Below are 19,133 nucleotides of genomic sequence, written 5' to 3'. Positions count from 1 at the left end.
CTCTATATTCCATACTGTCTAAGCTAATGTCATCTACATGGTAGATCTCAATATATATTTATTGATTTCCTAACATATCTCTGATATATTAATCGAATCTTAAGTACAAAACAAGGAATCAATAATTGTGTTGCATAATGATATATTTTCATTTCAGTATCATTTGTATTTTATGAGGTGTGTGGCATAATAATCTGTTACATACCAATTTTTCTGTTACGTACATACAATCTTTCTTCCATGAAAACAAGTGGAATTTAGGATGAAGGTAGACTGCATGTTGAATACAAACCTTAATATTAACTGGTGGAACAAGTTCTATTTGAATTTATTCTCAATAAATTCTATCACTGCTTTGAAAAACTCCTCGTGGAGTTTCATCAGAACACTTTCAACCAGACTCCTAATTAGGTCTCCTCATTTTCTCAGAGTGTGGTCTGCATGCATCTATGTCAGAATCATCAAAGTTACTTGTTCAAAATGCAGATACCTGAGCCCTGTCCAGACCTACTGAATCAGAATCTCAGGGAGCAATAGCCTAAACATTATTATAAACACAAACACCAGGTGATTTTTATATACCTAAAAGTCTAAACATTTCTAATCTAAGGAGTCCAGGGGGACTAACAGGTGGAATGGGGATTACATTTTCCAACTTCACCTGCTTTTCTACTGATTTTTGGCTGTGAATTGTGGTTCTTGACTTATTTAAATCCATATGAACACAGGATGGAAAACCACCCCTCTTTTCTATTCCAGCCCAAGCACTACTTATACAGGCTGATGTATGTCTCTTTTAAAGACCTGGGAATAATTATGGGGTGGAGCATTAAGCATAGTATATAGAACAAGAAGCAACTTAACTTTAAGCATTCAACATCTTACATTGATTTGCTGTATCCAACGGTTGTAGATTAGATCACTCTTTACTAGATATTCACTTCCTCCTCCTTCCCCATTCTCACCTCCATTGGAGGACTGTCCCCAACCCACAACTTTGGACTTGGCTGTGAATTGCTTTGGTACGATGTTGTTATAATATGCAAGTATCTCCTAATATCATGAAGTGAAAAAGAAATCAGTTTGGAAAACAGGAAACTTAGGTTTAACTCTAACTCTATTCTTAATCAGTTCTGTGACCTTGAGAGTGTGGTTTGAACCATGTGACATATCTAAGGTTCATTCCAGTTCTGACATTGCATTAGCCCATATGTAATGCGTATTCTTCCATAGAGAAGAATTTTTCGTTGGAGTAGGAATGGCATCATCATTGCAACATGAGGACTAACCTGGATATAGTATGCAGTACAACACAGGGAGTCTTTGTGTTGCTACCAGGTTATCCGGGCTCTTGAATTCTTTCATAAAGAGTCCAAGTCTCCTCTTCATCTTGAGAAGAGTTTGCTTCCTGAGCTGCAATGCTGATGTAAGTCTTTCCTCAGCTCAGGGGAAGACTCAAGGTCAATATTTGGGACCTCTTTTCTCATGTTGATGGCATCGTCTCCACATCCCAGGGTGTTCTGGCTCTCAGCCTCCTTTCCTCACCTTCCCTCAGTGTTCTGTCTCAGTACCTTCCTTCACTGCAATCTATGGTATAAGTGACTGAGAGGCCTACCAGAATCATCTGGGGGTCTTTTTAGAAACATGGTATCCCAGGCCTCTGTTCCACTGCATCAGAATCTTCAGGGTGAATCCCAGGGATATAAGTTTTCAAGAGTTTCTTAAGCAATTGTGAGGATTGGCAAGGTTTAAGGACTGACTTCACTCCCAGAGCAAGAATCCCAGCCCAGCATGCACCCATGCCAATTCACTTTGGCCTGTCCATTCTCCTTTTGTATAGAGTCAAAGTCAGAAAGATCTTCGTAAGACTGAGGTTCCTTGGAACTTCTGCCCATCCCTGTAAATTCTATTCTGTGACACTATAGAGAGAAAGGGTAATTCTGCTTCCAGAGAAAGTCTTCAGATAATGAGAAGACTGTTGTTACGTTCTTGCTCTCTTGCAACAAGACTTCCAGGTCCTTGCCATAGATGTACTTTTTCTCTGCATATGCTCGTTTGGCCAGTGTTCCCCTTTAATGTATTGTGTCCAGTACAAAACGCTGTCTTGAAAAATACAGAATGTGGTACAGAGTCTATAGGGATACTTACTTTGTACCAAAACTGGAAGTAGAAGTTCAGAAATTAGTTAGGGAAAAAGGAAAAGTTGAGGATGAGTTTGACCTTCCCAATGCTTTTCCAAATTATACAGGCCTGGCTGGGTGACTCCGCCTGTGCCAAGATACGCCCTAAGATAACTATTCCCCTTCTTGGGGATGTGCACAGCTCTTGTCTGTGCTCATTACAACAAATGAAAAGAAGCATTGAGCCAACTTTATAGAGGTTCTTCACGCTGCCTTCAGACTACCTAGAGGGAAGCACAGGTGAATGTGTTTCCCTGACTTGTGAATGTTCTCTGTAATTCACAAGTCAAAAGAGACAGGGACCCTGCCAAAATATACCCTTTTCTAAACAGATGCAGGAGGAAAACAGCAAGATCCTTGGACTGTGAAAGGCAAAGGGGAAGAGACTCCTTCAACCTCAACCACAGAAAGGCTCTCCTTCTGCCCTGGTCTGGGCCATGATGGCACCTGATGGCCTAAGGCCGCTTCATGCTTGTTCTCATTCCCAAATACTCTCCTGGAGAAAGGCCATCAATCACTGTCACACTTATAAAGTTGTCTGACAATGTCTCCAGTTCAAGAGGTAAGATATGAGTGCCTCCATCACAACCAGCCCTCCTTATAAATATAGATGAGAAACACAGTGATATTTTCCCCAGATCAGAACTGTCACACAGTGAAGACAGTTCAAGTGACTTTGTCCTCCAAGGCCAGATAAGGGAATGCTTTCCTGGAGAAAGTAGGAAGGTTTCACAACAAGCTGAGAATTCGCAATGAAACTGGGTGGCATGTTCCATAGTTTAAAAGGAGGAAGTGGGATGCCGTCTAAATTGGCTGGCAAATTTGGTCCTTACAGAAATAAAGCCAGTTAGCAATGTTACACTGGAAACACCTTCATGACTGGGCCTGCATCACAAAGCTGTATGTTCTCACCACACTTGCAGGCAGCTTTGACCCACAACCCCTAATGACCAATCTTCCAGCTACCCGTACCCCTCCCAACACAACACAATATGCCTTTCCATCAAGACAGACAACAGTGTCATTTGTTTTATTGGAAATATTTTACTTGACACCTGCCTATTTTTCAGCACTCCTCATCCTTTTTCCCCACTTTCCCAATCCTGTTCCCTCCTAGAGGAAGACAAGAAGTAAAATACAGTATATAAAGGCATGGGATTTGGAGTCAGGGAGAACAAGAAACCCTGGGCAAATTACTTAACTACTCAAGCCTCATTCTCCTCATTTGTATCTAACCCTTGTTATGACTCCTAAATGAAATACAGCACATTATAAGCACTAAATAAATATTAGCTAACTCACTGGCCCAATATGTTTACACATTTGTGCATGTGCACACACCTATACTCATACACAGCATAGTAACATGGAAAGCTCATTGAAATGCAAGTGACATGAAACTTTGAGTAACGCATATGCCCTCTATGGGCCACACTGTTCCCATGTTCACAATAAAAGCTTGAACTAGGTCATTTCTAAGAACCCGTCCAAGAGGAAGAGTCCAACAATCTGAGTTAGCATTAAAGCCGCTCTATACGAACTGGTATGGAATGCTTTCTAAAATAAGGCATTAAATGAAAAAAAGCAAGATACAGAATGGTGCACATAGTATGCTCCCATTCATGCCGAAAGAAAAGACTAAATACGTTTACATGTTTGTAGATTATTTTTGGAGGCATATAGAAGGGATTGGCAACAGTGGTGCCTCTGCAGAAGGAATTCGAAGGACAGGAAGAGGGAGACTTACTTTGTACTCTATACACTTTGTAGTTCTTATACCATGTATATTCTTCAGGTATTTTTTTAAAAAACAATTTAAAATCTAGAAAAAAGGCCCACACTGTTCAGGCGCAGTGGCTCACATCTGTAATCCCAGCACTTTGGGAGGCCAAGGCGGGCGGATCACGAGGTCAGGAGTTCGAGACCAGCCTGACCAACATGGTGAAACCCTGTCTCTACTAAAATTACAAAAATTAGCTGGGCATGGTGGTGCATGCCTGCAATCCCAGCTACTCGGGAGGCTGAGGCAGGAGAATCGCTTGAATCTGGGAGGCGGAGTTTACAGTGAGCCAAGATCGTGCCACTGCACTCCAGCCTGGGTGACAGAGCAAGGCTCTGTCTCAAAAAAAGAAAGAAAAAAAAAAGCCCACACCACATTACAAGTGGATACAAAATAGCTAATTTTTATTATAGTGTATTCCCACCTATATGTAGCTTTTATAATAATTTTATATATATATAAAGGCATTAGGCCGGGTGTGGTGGCTCACACCTGTAATCTCAGCACTTTGGGAGGCCGAGGCAGGCAGATCACTTGAGGCCAGAAGTTCAAGACCAGCCTGGCCAACATGGCGAAACCCCATCTCTACAAAAAATACAAAAATTGGCTGGACGTGGTGGTGCATGCCTGTAGTCTCAGCTACTAGGGAGGCTAAGGCAGAAGAATCACTTGAACCCAGGAGGCGGAGGTTGCAATGAGCCGAGATCACACCACTACACTCTAGCCTGGGCAACCAGCAAGATTCTGTTTCCAAAACAAAAAGAATTAGGAATAGTATTTATTTAAAATTAGGAATAGTGTTTATTTAAGCAAGTAGGGAAAAGAGAAAATGGCAGGTGAAAGGCAGATGAGAGCTGACTTAGTTACTAGGAGCCACGCTTGTTTCCTTTGCAGGCTTTTTCTCATCAGAGTAAGCTTCCTAAAACATACCCTCCAGTTCAACCCTCAGATGTCCCCCTGGACAATTTTTCTTTATTGTATGCAAAGTGACTTTTTTAAAGTCTTTTCCAATAGGATTAATGCTACAGGTGGATCATAAGCTGAATAGATTGGCCAGAGCAACCACAACTCAGTTCTGCTGCGTCTTCCTGCCACGTGAGAAGTATGTGTCCCATTAGGATTCAAAGTCAGGCGTTTCAACAGCCGAGTCTTTAATGCCCATTCACCTACTTCAGTTGTTTTACAAATAGAAAAAAATCTCTAAGCAAAAGGGCAGAGAGAGGAAGCACTGGGTCGGAACTCAGATCTCTCACCTCTCCCATCTTGTGCCCTTCGTCCTACACCAAGATACTGCTGTAAAAATGAACCATTTTTCATCTCTTAGAGACAGTGTAGGACACTGATGAAAAGTATGAACTCTGAAATCCCAATTACCTAGGATTCTTCTCTACTCAATCACTTCCCAGATATACAATACTGGGCAAGTTGCTTCATATCTCTAAGACTGTGTCCTTATATGTAAAACAAGGATAACAGGCATACCTACTTCACAAGTTAAATTGTATGTGGAGTAAATGAAATAAGGCATACAAAGTTCAGACCAAAAAAATAAAGAGCACAATGAATATTAACTATTATTCTTAATCATCTCTGACTTACGATTGAAAATGGATTTCGCAAAAATCTTAAACATATGGATGTTTCTTCTTCAGTAGTCTCTGAACTCTTAGAATGCAAAGACCATGTCTTATTCATCTTTGAAACTAGTTTGGGAGAGGAATTTATTATATTCCGAGAGCCTGATACATCCAGGCTTCCAGTGAGAGGTTGCATATGGGAGCTTGCCATGGCTTCTAACACATGACTCGCCACAAAGACCAACTGTAGGCACCTTACCTGTAAGGCAAAACAAAAGCAGCAGCAGGAATTAACTGAACTCCTCAGATCCCACTCTTAGATTTGCATGAAGGACTTACAGGACAAGGGGACAGTAGGTGGTAGAGACAGAAGCCAAAAGATACACAGAAAATAGGAAAGAGAAGCTATAAGGGGAAGGAAAATAGGGAGGAGTCATCAGGAACCATAGGAAAAGCAAACACAGTCAGCAGATTCCCCGTCAGTGTGGAGGAGTCCTTCTTTATCAGAAGGAATTACATTCAGCTGTTTGTAACTGAGACCTAGTGATGATGGTGTGAAAGGAAAATATATCTCGGGAACCCAAAATCACTAAACCAAAGGGAAAAGTCAAGCTGGGAATTGTGTCATGCAAACCTGCTTCCCATTTTGTTCCTAAATAAGATAGCTACAATTTAAATAATAATAATGATAATAAATCTACGTACTTCCCTCACAATTTTCCCACTGGGAAATTCCTTGTGGACCCCAAGATGTTTATCCTAAAACAGTTCTGTAGAATTTCACCCCCACAACGTAAATTGATAGCTATCTTCACAGGTACGGGACTGCATATCTGATTGCTTCTTCTGCCCTATGTTTATTTTATCTTATGTAAAAATGTAGATTCATTCAGCTAGATGACTGCATAAGTAACGATTCCTCTGCCCCTACTCACAGGTGAATGGCTGATTAAAGACTCAAAAGAAGGCAGACTCATGCCTCTTATCTACCCACACCTTTTTAAACTTTCTTCCTCTTTCCCCTTTAAATATTGAAGACCTCAAAATCATCTTTGGAGAAAGCCACAGACCTGTCTCCTGGGCACGTCTTTAACCTTGGAAAAACAAACTTTTGAACTGACTAAGACCTGTGTCAGATACTTTCTGGTTTACAATGGCTCATGCACATAAAGGGTTCTTCTCTCCTATAAAACACGAACGAGCAGAGGATAAGCGATCCAGGGCTGGTATGGCAGATCCTCAAAGAGAACTAGCATCCAGCTCCTTTGATTTCTCTGCCCTAACCTTCTTTGAACATGGCTGCCAACCTCAAGGTTATAGCAGGCTAAAAGAAGTCCAAATTCCGAGAAGAAAGAAGGTGAAAGAAGAAAAAAGAAGAAGAAACTCTTCCCTGTAGTTTCAGTTCCCTTTAGAGAGATTTTCTGAAGGCTCACCCATGGTTGGCCACCTGCATCTCCACGGCCACACCTAGATGCAAACTAGGCTGGGAAATGTAGCCTTTTACCTGGGCACATCGCCAGTCCAAATAAAACCAGGGCTCTGTTACTAAAGAAGGGAAGAATGGATATTGAAGAGGCAACTAGCAGTTTCTGGTATTCTCCCTTGGTCAAACTGCCAAGGGAACAACAAAGAAATGAGACTGCCAGATCTGGATGAAGCTACCTTTTAGTGCTTAGACCATGTTGTAGTATTTGAAAGACCTGCTAAGAGCTGAGATTCTCATATTCCTGATTTCCTTCTCTCTCTTTGAATTAACCCTTATTTTTTTAAAAAATAACTAAAGTGGGCCTCTGGTTTGGTTTTGTGTTTTGAGACAGGGTGTCACTGTGTTGCCCAGGCTGGAGTGCAGTGGCCTAATCATGGCTCACTGCAGTCTCAACCTCCTGGGCTCAAGCAGTCCTCCCACCTCAGCCTCCCAAGTAGCTGGGACCAGAGATGCATGACACCACATCTGGCTAATTTTTTTTTTTTATTTTTTGTAGAGACAGAGTATTGCTTATGTTGTCAGGACTAGTGGATTTTTTTTTTTTTTTTTTTTACTTCAAAAAAAGCCCTAAATAACAGATAGACCTAGTTACAGGCATGCATCTGGCACATAGGAAGGTTTTCAATCAATGTTCATTTAAGTGAACTGAATTTCATGAACAGTCACACAGCCCTATAACTTACTCACCTACCCTCTGCCTGCCTTGAGTCTTTAGATTCATTATCTCAGAAGAAGGTGCTGGGTTTTTGGTGGTTTGGTTTTCACTGGGACTTTGCAGCTGTTTTCTGCAATATCATCATTAAGAGCAAGCATTTAAGTGCTTTCTGGCTAGTGGGTCACACTGGGTTCCTAATTGCTTTAATGTGTGTGCTAAGGAATAAAACTCTCCTTTGTTGATTTCATAGGCACTGTTACCAACCTTGAGTTTTATAGCAAACTGGGAAACTGGGGCTAAACCCACTACTTTCCTACAGGAAACTCTTGAATCTACAAATTTTATTTCAAATCTCTGATCACAGCAAAACATGGAGAGAGGAAGAGTAAAAGAGAAGAGAGTCGCATCCAAACAATCCATCCCCAGAGTGACAGGAAATAACTGTGGACTGTCTCCAAGCCGGAGACTAAGGAAGCTGGGAAGCAGAAGGGCTGCCTGCGAATTCACAAAGTACATGGAGAGAAAAATGATTAATGTAATCTATAGTAGCCTTCCAGATGATAAATTTTTGGAGATCGTATCTTAGTTGACACTGCCTCTCAGAGGTCACCATTGCTCAGCTCGCAGTAAGTGACTATACATGCTTGTTGAATTAAATAAAAACAGTAATTCAAATCTAAAGAATCAGATTTACAGATTTACCTAACAACTTCAAATAGAATTGCAGTTCAACTTCACTACTTTTGAATAGAATCAGACTTTATCTAAATTAATAATCTCAATTAAATCTATTTTGGGTTTTTTAGCCATATGAAATATTATTTTAAATCAAAATTGACTAGCTATTAAGATGGCTAAACCGGAGAAGCCATTTTCCAGATTTACTATTTATCATCATCTAGACCAGGGTCCCCATCCCCCAGGCTATGGACCAGTACCAGTCTGCGGGCCGCATAGCTGGAGGTGAGCAGCAGGCGAGCAAACATTACTGCCTGAGCTCCACCTCCGGTCAGATCAGGAGTGGCACGAGATTCTTATAGGAGCCTGAACCCTATTGTGAACTGCACATGCAAGGGATCTAGGTTGCATGCTCCTAACCAGAATCTAATGCCTGATGATCTGAGGTGGGACAGTTTCATCCTGAATTCCTCTCCACTCCCCACCTGTCCATCAAAATATTATCTTCCATGAAACCGGTTCCTGGTGCCAGAAAGGGTTGGGACTGCTGATATAGACAATAAATCCCAAGAATTAATATACAAGTTTAATTTTAGAGTTGACCCTTGAACAACATGGGTTTAAACTGCTAAGGTTAGAGGATTTTCTTTCATCGCTGCCACCCTCAAGCAGCCAGACCAGTCCCTCCTCTTCCTCCTCCTCCTAAGCCTACTCAATGTGAAGGTAACTAGGATGAAGACCCTTATGATAATCCACTTCCACCTAATGAATAGTAATCTCTTCCTTATGATTTGCTTAATAACATTTTCTTTTCTCTGGCATACTTGATTGTAAAAATACAGTATATAATACATACGAGATACAGATTATGTGTTAATTGACGGTTTATGTTATTGGTAAAGTTTCCAGTCATTAATAGGCTATCAGTAGTTCAATTTTGGGTGAGTCAAAAGCTGTAAGAGGACCAGGTGACATAGCTTGCAGCGCCTGTAATCCCAGCACTTTAGGACGCCAAGGCAGGAGGATAACTTGAGGGCAGGAGTTTAAAGTCAGCTTGGGCAACATAGTAAAATCCTGTCTCTACAAAAAATTTTAAGAATAGCTGGGCATTCAAAAGTTAGCAGAAGACAAGAAATAACTAAGATCAGAGCAGAACTGAAGGAGATAGAGACACAAAAAACTCTTCAAAAAAATCAGTGAACTCAGGAGCTGTTTTTTTTTAAAGATTAACAAAATAGACCATGAGCCAGACTAATAAAAAGAAAAGAGATAGCAGGTATGGTGGCTCATGTCTGTAATCCCAGCACTTTGGGAAACCGAGGCAGGTGAATCACGAGGTCAAGAGATTAAGACCATCCTGGCCAACATGCCAAAACCCTGCCTCTACTACAAATACAAAAAGTAGCTGGGCATGATGGCATACACCTCTAGTCCCAGTTACTCGGGAGGCTGAGGCAAGAGAATCACCCGAACCCATGTGGCAGAGGTTGCAGTGAGCCGAGATCATGCCACTGCACTCCAGCCTGGCAACAGACAGACGATCTGTTGAAGAAGAAGAAGAAGAAGAAGAAGAAGAAGAAGAAGAAGAAGAAGAAGAAGAAGAAGAAGAAGAAGAAGAAGAAGAAGAAGAAGAAGAAGAAGAAGAAGAAGAAGGAGGAGGAGGAGGAGGAGGAGGAGGAGGAGGAGGAGGAGGAGGAGGAGAAGCAGGAGGAGGAGGAGGAGGAGGATCAAATGCACAATAAAAAATGATAAAGGGGATATCACCACTGATCCCACAGAAATACAAACTACCATCAGAGAATACTATAAACACCTCTATGCAAATAAACCAGAAAATCTAGAAGAAATTGATAAATTCCTGGACACATACACTCTCCCAAGACTAAACCAAGAAAAAGTCGAATCCCTTAATAGACTAATAACAAGTTCTGAAATTGAGGCAGTAATTAATAGCCTACCAACCAAAAAAATGTCCAGGACCAGACGGATTCATAGCCGAATTCTACCAGAGGTACAAAGAGGAGCTGGTACCATTCCTTCTGAAACTATTCCAAACAACAAAAAAAGAGGGACTCCTCCTTAACTCATTTTATGAGACCAGCATCATCCTGATACCAAAATCTGGCAGAGACACAATAAAAAAAGAAAATTTCAGGCCAATATCCCTGATGAACATCGATGTAAAAATCCTCAATAAAATACTGGCAAACCAAATCCAGCGGCACATCAAAAAGCTTATCCACCACAGTCAACTCGGCTTCATCCCTGGGATGCAAGGCTGGTTCAACATATGCAAACCAATAAATGTAATCCATCACATAAACAGAACAAATGACAAAAACCACATGATTATCTCAATAGATGTAGAAAAAGCCTTCAGTAAAATCCAATAACTCTTCATGCTAAAAACTCTCAATAAACTGGGTATCGTTGAAATGTATCTCAAAATAATAAGAGCCATTTATGACAAACCCACAGCCAATATCATACCGCATGGGCAAAAGCTGGACGCATTCCCTTTGAAAACCAGCACAAGACAAGGATGCCCTCTCTCACCACTCCTATTCAATACTACGGTATTGGAAGTTCTGGTAAGGGCAATTAGGTGAGAGAAAGAAATGAAAGATATTCAAATAGGAAGAGAGAAAGTCAAATTGTCTCTGTTTGCAGATGGCATGATTGTATATTTAGAAAATCCCATCGTCTCAACTCAAAATCTCCTTAAGCTGATAAGCAACTTCAGCAAAGTCTCAGGATACAAAATCTGTGTGCAAAAATCAAAAGCCTTCCTATACACCAATAATAGACAAACAGAGAGCCAAATCATGAGTGAACTCCCATTCCCAATAGCTACAAAGAGAATAAAATACCTAGGAATACAACTTACAAGGGATGTGAAGGACCTCTTCAAGGAGAACTAGAAACCACTGCTCAAGGAAATCAGAGAGGACACAAACAAATGGAAAAACATTCCATCCTCATGGATAGGAAGAATCAATATTGTGAAAATGGCCATACTGCCCAAAGTAATTTATAGATTCAAGGCTATTCCCATCAAGCTACCATTGACTTTCTTCACAGAATTAGAAAAAACTATAAATTTCATATGGAACCAAAAAAGAGCCCATATAGCCAAGATAATCCTAAGCAAGAAGAACAAAGCTGGAGGCATCATGCTACCTGACTTCAAACTATACTACAAGGCTACAGTAACCAAAACAGCATGGTACTGGTACCAAAACAGATATATAGACCAATGGAACAGAATAGAGGCCTCAGAAATAATACCACACATCTACAACCATCTGATCTTTGACAAACCTGACAAAAACAAACAATGGGGAAAAAATTCCCTATTTAATAAATGGTGCTGGCAAAACTGGCTAGCCATATAAAGAAAACTGAAACTGGACCCCTTCCTTACACCATATACAAAAATTTACTCAAGATGGATTAAAGACTTAAATGTTAGACCTAAAACCATAAAAAAAAACCTAGAAGAAAACCTAGGCAATACCATTCAGGACACAGGCATGGGCAAAGAGTTCATGACTAAAACACCAAAAGCAATGGCAACAAAAGCCAAAATTGACAAATGCGATCTCATTAAACTAAAGAGCTTCTGCACAGCCAAAGAATCTATCATCAGAGTGAACAGGCAACCTACAGAATGGGACAAAATGTTTACAATCTATCCATCTGACAAATGGATAATATCCAGAATCTACAAGGAACTTAACAAATTTACAAGAAAAAAACAACCCCATCAAAAAGTGGGCAAAGGATAGGAACAAACACTTCTCAAAAGAAGACATTTATGCAGCCAACAAACATATGAAAAAAAAGCTTATCATCACTGGTCATTAGATAAATGCAAATCAAAACTACAATGAAATATCATCTCATGCCAGTTAGAATGGCGATCATTAAAAAGTCAGGAAGCAACAGATGTTGGAGAGGATGTGGAGACATACGAACGCTTTTACACTGTTGGTGGGAGTGTAAATCAGTTCAACTATTGTGGAAGACATTGTGGTGATTCCTCAAGGATCTAGAACTAGAAATACCATTTGACCCAGCAATAAATCCCATTACTGGGTATATACCCAAAGGATTATAAATCATTCTACTATAAAGGCAATGCACACATATGTTTATTGCAGCACTATTCACAATAGCAAAGACTTAGAACTCACGCAAATGCCCATCAATGATAGACTGGATAAAGAAAATATGGCACATATACACCATGGAATACTATGCAGCCAGAAAAAAGGATGAATTCATGTTTTTTGCAGTGACATGGATGAAGCTGGAAACCATCATTCTCAGCAAACTAACACAGGAACAGAAAAGCAAACAATTCATGTTCTCACTCATAAGTGGGAGTTAAACAATGCAAACACATGGACACAAGGAGGGGAACATCATATGCCAGGACCTACTGGGGATGGGGGGTAAGGGAGGGATAGCATTAGGAGAAATACCTAATGTAGACAATGGGTTGATGGGTGCAGCAAACCACCATGGTACATATATACCTACGTAACGAACCTGTGCATTCTGCACATGTATCCCAGAACTTAAAGTATAATTTAAAAATAAAATACAAATACAAATAAAGAAATAGCTGGATGTGGTGGTGCGCACCTGTAGTCGTAGCTACTCTTGAGCCCAGGAGTCAGAGGTTACAGTGAGCTTTCATCACACCACTGTACTCCAGCCTGGGCAACTGAATGAGACCCTGTCTATTAAAAAAAAATCATGCTGGCAAGGCATGGTGGCTCACACTTATAATTTCAGCACTCTGGGAGGCCGAGGCGGGCGGATCACCTGCAGTCAGGAGTTCGAGACCTGCCTGACCAACATGGAGAAACCCCATCTCTACTAAAAATAAAAAATTAGCCAGGCATGGTGGCACATGCCTATAATCCCAGCTACTAGGGAGGCTGAGGCAGGAGAACTGCTTCAACCTGGGAGGCAGATGTTCTGGTGAGCTGAGATCACGCATTGCACTCCAGCCTGGGTAACAAGAGTGAAACTCCATCAAAAAAAAAAAAAAAAAAAATTCATGCTGTAAGTCTTAAATAGATAAAAGTGTTTAAGTAAAAGTTAAAATTCCAAAGAACTAATTGGTGATATGATTTTCTAGATAATTTGGCTAGGAGGAAAAAAAACTTCATCTGATCCTTCTCACAGGTAATTTTTCATAAAATCAAGAATTATCAGAGTTGAGGAAGATTCTCCTCATTCAGCAAACATCTCTTGACACCAAATGTATGCTAGGACCTAGCGGATGAAGATAAATGAAGCAGTCTCTGCTTGCTAATTCATTCTCATGCCCCTTGCAAGGTTTCTTTCTTTGTTTCACATGAAGATCTCCAAATGCATTCTCTCACAAGGCCGACCAGTCCACGTATGAACAAGCCAAACTGAAAGATGATCTTCCTTTTATTGTGCTATATTTGATCCCCTCTAGCATCCTCTTAGCACTGACTGTTTCTTCTAGAGACTACCAAGGGACCTTAATTCCCTCTCCAAAATGACAATATTTCAAATATATAAAAACACAAATCAAGTCCTTTCCCTTAAGATACCTGTTTTCCAGGTCACATCCCCAAGGCCCTCAACTGTCTATAGGTAGGCAAAATTGTCAGTCCTTTCACCATCCTCGTGGCCAAGTCTCTCAGTGTCTCCACTAAAAATGCAGTGCTCAGAGCTGGGCACAAGTTACTAGATTTGATCTGTCAGGAGAAAGGGGAGGAAATGCACTGTAGTTAGCATTTCTCTTCATCTGGGGGCTCTGTTAATGGAATCCAGGTTAGTATCAGCAACTTCTTACAGCCATGGTTCCTTATGGTTCCTTTTAAGCTCTGTGGCCTTCTATGACTGCCAGATCATTTTCACATAAACTAACATCAAGTTAACTCTCCCTCAACATAAAGTTTCATAATTGGATGACAGTTGCTTTTAAAATCCAAATATTAGATTTGACCTTTGAGCTATAGTCCTAGTCTCACCCAACTCTACCACCAACAATAGTGGCCAGACCTCCCAACTTAATGTCATGTATAGATTGGATAAGTACACTTTTTACGCCTTCATTTGCCAGCCAGGCTATCACCCAAAACAAGAGGTCTCATTGGCCATGAGACTAAAGACTTTCCTTGAAATCGACATTGATTTATTACTCTGTCTGGTGAAGATAGTTCAAGCAGCTACAAATTTCCCTGACTTCACTGTTATCCATCCTAAAATTCCCTGTCATGAAAGGCTTTCTTGAATTCCTTGACAAATTGAGACATAACTTGTACGTGGCCTTCCCCTAATACCTCTATAGTAACGTTATTGAAAGAGGAAACAATATCAGTTTGGCCTCACAGTTTCACATCTCAGATACCTTCTTTTGATAACTTTTTATGATGACATTCCATGAAAATAATTTGGTGGTGATGGATAGAAGCAGAACACTCCCCTTAGGCCATGCTACTTAATGACATCAAATGATGTACTCATCAGAAAACCAATTCTTCACTGCTTGCCAGCATGCTGTACCAAATGTCTCAGTTCCATCTCGGGTAAATGAAGCTATTTCTCCAGTTTTATTTTTTATTCTAAAACAAAAATGTACATAGTCTTTAGTCTAGTAAGCACATATGAAGTAATAACACCATTTCCTGCCTTCCAGCTTATATCTTTATCAAGGACTTAAATTTGATTGCAGTCATCAAATCCAAGTGTATATGGTCTTTGGATTGATCTCAATTCAAAACAAAAAAAAATAATAACAAAATTATGTTAATGAAAAGATGCAGGGAGAATAACTTACCTGATTGATGAGTTTGGGACAGGAAAAGGAGCATGGGTTGCTCCTCCCGTTCTTCTTGCCTTCCTTTCAAGAGTTAACTTGCATGCAGAGAATACAGACACTCAATCGCTACCCAAATGCAGGGGAGGTGTGCTGGGCCACTGCTGACTGTTTCTAGGTAGGTAGTCTGTATCATCCTGGAGTTTAGTATTATGAAGTCCCTAGATCCTGGATATAAATCATATTCTCCAGTGTAATCATAATCAGTTATAAAGGTAGGTAAGAAGATTCTAACCTCCAAGTGCCAACTCCTTTCTCTTATTTCTTGATTGGCTCAGAACTCCAGGCATGGAGCAGAGGTGCTGGTTTGGGAACTCATCAAACATCTATAACAATACACTTGAATGAAGAGTTCCCCCACTAAAGATGCCTGATAGAGGAATCCCATGACAGGGCAAAAATGGTTCCTCTCCAGCAACCCTGCTCCACTCAGTCATGTGCAGGAAACAACCCAGAGAAAATGTGACCTTAGTGTTTCTCTTTCACACTCCTTATCTCAATGGTCTCACAACCCCTTGAGACTGGTGTGTGCATGTGTACAGCTTACTGAAGGTAGAATGAATACGCAAATGTAATAGAGATAGATGTAATCATACAAGTAAAATTATACTTATGTAATGTATAACATATATTACATATCAGCATTACATGCACTTAACATTTATATACAAAAGTTTAATGCTGTATTATGCCTATCAAGTCATGTTATATATTGGAAAGAATCCCCAAATTTGTAAACATATCCACAGTGATATAGATTCAACTCTTCATATGGCCGTTTATCAAATTTCTATAGAATTTATGTGAGGAATATAAAAAATAATAAATGTCAATGTGCTCTGAAAATTGCCAGGCTGTAAACATATGTTGTTATTTCACATTTACCATTACAACAAATGCCAGCCTATTTCTAGGTGTGCAGTTGTCCAGTGTGCCCTAAATGTATTTAGACATCACAAGTTACAAACTAAAAGAACTAAAGGGGTGGAATGTGATAAAGCTTTGTATAATTATTAAAATAAATCTAAGAGGATGCCACAGGACCAAGTTTATATAATGCAAGGTCCAGCCATTTCATGAACTATCAGCCGTACAAACTGGACCCTACCCATGGAAATAAGCCCAAGTTTATAGACCTAGAATAGGAATATTAAAATTAATCCAAAATTAATGAAATCAGGTGAGCCAGTAAGAATTCTAGTCCCAGTTGAAAACTCAGCCTCGACACCAAGTCTTATCTATTATTCTACAAGGAAGCGTGGATTCTCCTTATTTCTTCATCCTGACCTTCAGCCATTTTCTCACAGTTTAGCACTTGCAAGGCTTTGCAGAAGGAATTCCAGAAAGTTTCTTAATACACCTTACGGTCTTTAATTACACAATTGGAATTAAGCTTTTAAGTGAAGATCTCATTTAAACTTATATTTAAATGTACACAACTGATACCGGAGCCTTTCTGGGCAATAGCAGTGTTGAGTGGAAATGGTCCACACACTTCAGGAGAGGGGATAGTGTGGGAGCAATGTATACCTAAGATAACTTAGTTCCTAAGGACATGAAGCAGATGAAACTAGGAAGTGAGAACAGGGTGAAGAGAAGGGAGCATATATACCAAAAAGAGCTGAAAGCAGGGTTTCAAAGAAACATTTGGACATCCTTGTTCATGGCAGTATTATTTAAAATATCTGAAAGCTGGATTCAACCCAAGTGTCTATCGACAGATGACTAGATAAACAAAAATGTATGTGTGGGTGTATGCACTGTATGTGTATGTATGTATATGTGTATATACACATATAAACACATGTGTATGTGTGTATATATGTCTACATATACACCATTTACACTCATATATACAGTATTCCACTGTGTTTGTACGTATGTGTGTCTGTGTATAAATATATATATAATATATACAGTGTGTGTATATATATATAACATATATATACAGTGTGTGTATATAACCTACCTAATTGATGAGTTTGGGATAGGAAAAGTACCTTACATAAGGAAAATACCTAATATAAGTGAAATAAGCCAACTGGATTCACTTAATGGGATTAAAATGATAGAGAGAGGACAGAAAAGAAATCCCCATATGTTCATTGAATACAAAAGAGAAACATCTTAACAACTATTAGTATTCAAAATACAAAAATGGAGCAAGTAAGAGATAAAATTCATGTTTAGATTAAGAAGGCCTCTCACTGAGATTTTTTTATGTCATTTTATTCTAATAGGTTTCCCCTCATTACCTTTGAAGCAGCTTAAACACACACACACACATACACATACACACAAAAGCACAGTGGAATACTATTCAGTCTTAAGCAGGAAAAAAATTCTGATACATGCTAGAACATGATGAACCTTGAGCACATTATGCTAAGTGAAACAAGCCAGTCACAAAAAGACATATACTGTCTGATTTTACTTGTATGAGGTACTGAAAAAAGACAATACTGTATGATTGCCCTTTATGAGGCACTTAGAGTAGTCAAATTCACAGAAGCAGAAAGTAGAATGGTGGTTGCCAAGAGCTGGGAGGGGAGAGAGTTATTGAGGATATAGAGTTTCAGTTTTGCATGTTGAAAAGGGTTATGTGGATGGATGGTGGTAATGATTGCACAACAATGTGAATGTACTTAATGCCACTGAATTGTACGCATAAAAATAGTTAAGATGGCAAATTTTATGTTTTCCCACAATTAAAAATAAAAGATGCATATTATATTTTTAACCAAATTAAAACAACTTCTAGGTTTGTGAGAAAAAAAAGAGACGGTGGGGAGCACGTACTGTCTGCTGTATAACTTGCCTAGGTCTTGGCCTAGGCTTAGTAAAAAGGAAAATGGCGGCCGGGCGTGGTGGCTCACGCCAGTAATCCCAGCACTTTGGGAGGCTGAGGCAGGTGGATTACTTGAGGTCAGGAGTTTGAGACCAGCCTGACCAAAATGGTGAAACCCCGTCAGTACTAAAAATACAAAAATTAGCCCGGCGTGGTGGTGGGCACCTGTAATCCCAGCTACTCCGGAGGCTGAGTCAGGAGAATCGCTTGAATCCAGGAGGCGGAGGTCGCAGTGAGCTGAGATCACCTCACTGCACTCCAGCCTGGGCAACAGAGCAATACTCCGTCAAAAAAAAAGAAAAAAGAAAAAGAAAGAAAGAAAAGAAAGAGAGAAAGAGAGAAAGAAAAGAAAGAAAAAAAATTTAACTATTTCTGTATATTAACTTATTCATGCTAGTAATATTATGATTATTGCATTACAACTCAAAATCCACAGCAGATAATATTAAATGTGCATTGAAATACCAGAAATGCTGTAAGCATTTGTTACTCAAAGTGTGGCCTGAAGCCCAGCAGCATCAGGATTCTCAGGTGGTTCAGTTGTCCATTAGTTTGAGAAGCACTGTTGTAAACTTTCAAGAACTGCAAATTCAGCTAACAATCACGCTTGATCGGTTGAGATGGAAGGACAACATGTCATTACAGCTGTATTATTGTATTGTGAGTTAAATTGAAAAAAATGTCCATGTTTTACTATTCTTTACATTCTCAAAAAGTATTAAAACTGTATCCATTTATTGCCTTCAATATAGAAAATGCTTAAATTGAACCACAATTTTTATTTAATGTCAATGACAGTATTTTCTGAAGATTCTATATGACACTTTCATGGAAGTGAAATGATTTTCAAAAGCAAAGAGCCAAGCACAGAGCTCTTAATAAGTGACTGATGGTAGATTTGGTAGCTTTAAAATTCAAAGAACTCATTATTACAGCAGAACTAAGCATAGTATAATAATAAGTTTGCCAGGGGAAGTACTGACCCTCATAAATGTTCAAGAACAATAAAATTCTGGTCACTGGTAATGTGAGAAAAACCACTAATACCCACAGCCAACTGG

Source organism: Papio anubis, chromosome 13 (genome assembly GCF_008728515.1).
Source record: "Papio anubis isolate 15944 chromosome 13, Panubis1.0, whole genome shotgun sequence".
In the NCBI taxonomy this organism is placed as follows: Eukaryota; Metazoa; Chordata; class Mammalia; order Primates; family Cercopithecidae; genus Papio; species Papio anubis.
The sequence above is the reverse complement of the archived record's forward strand: the minus strand, read 5'-3'. Positions refer to the sequence as shown.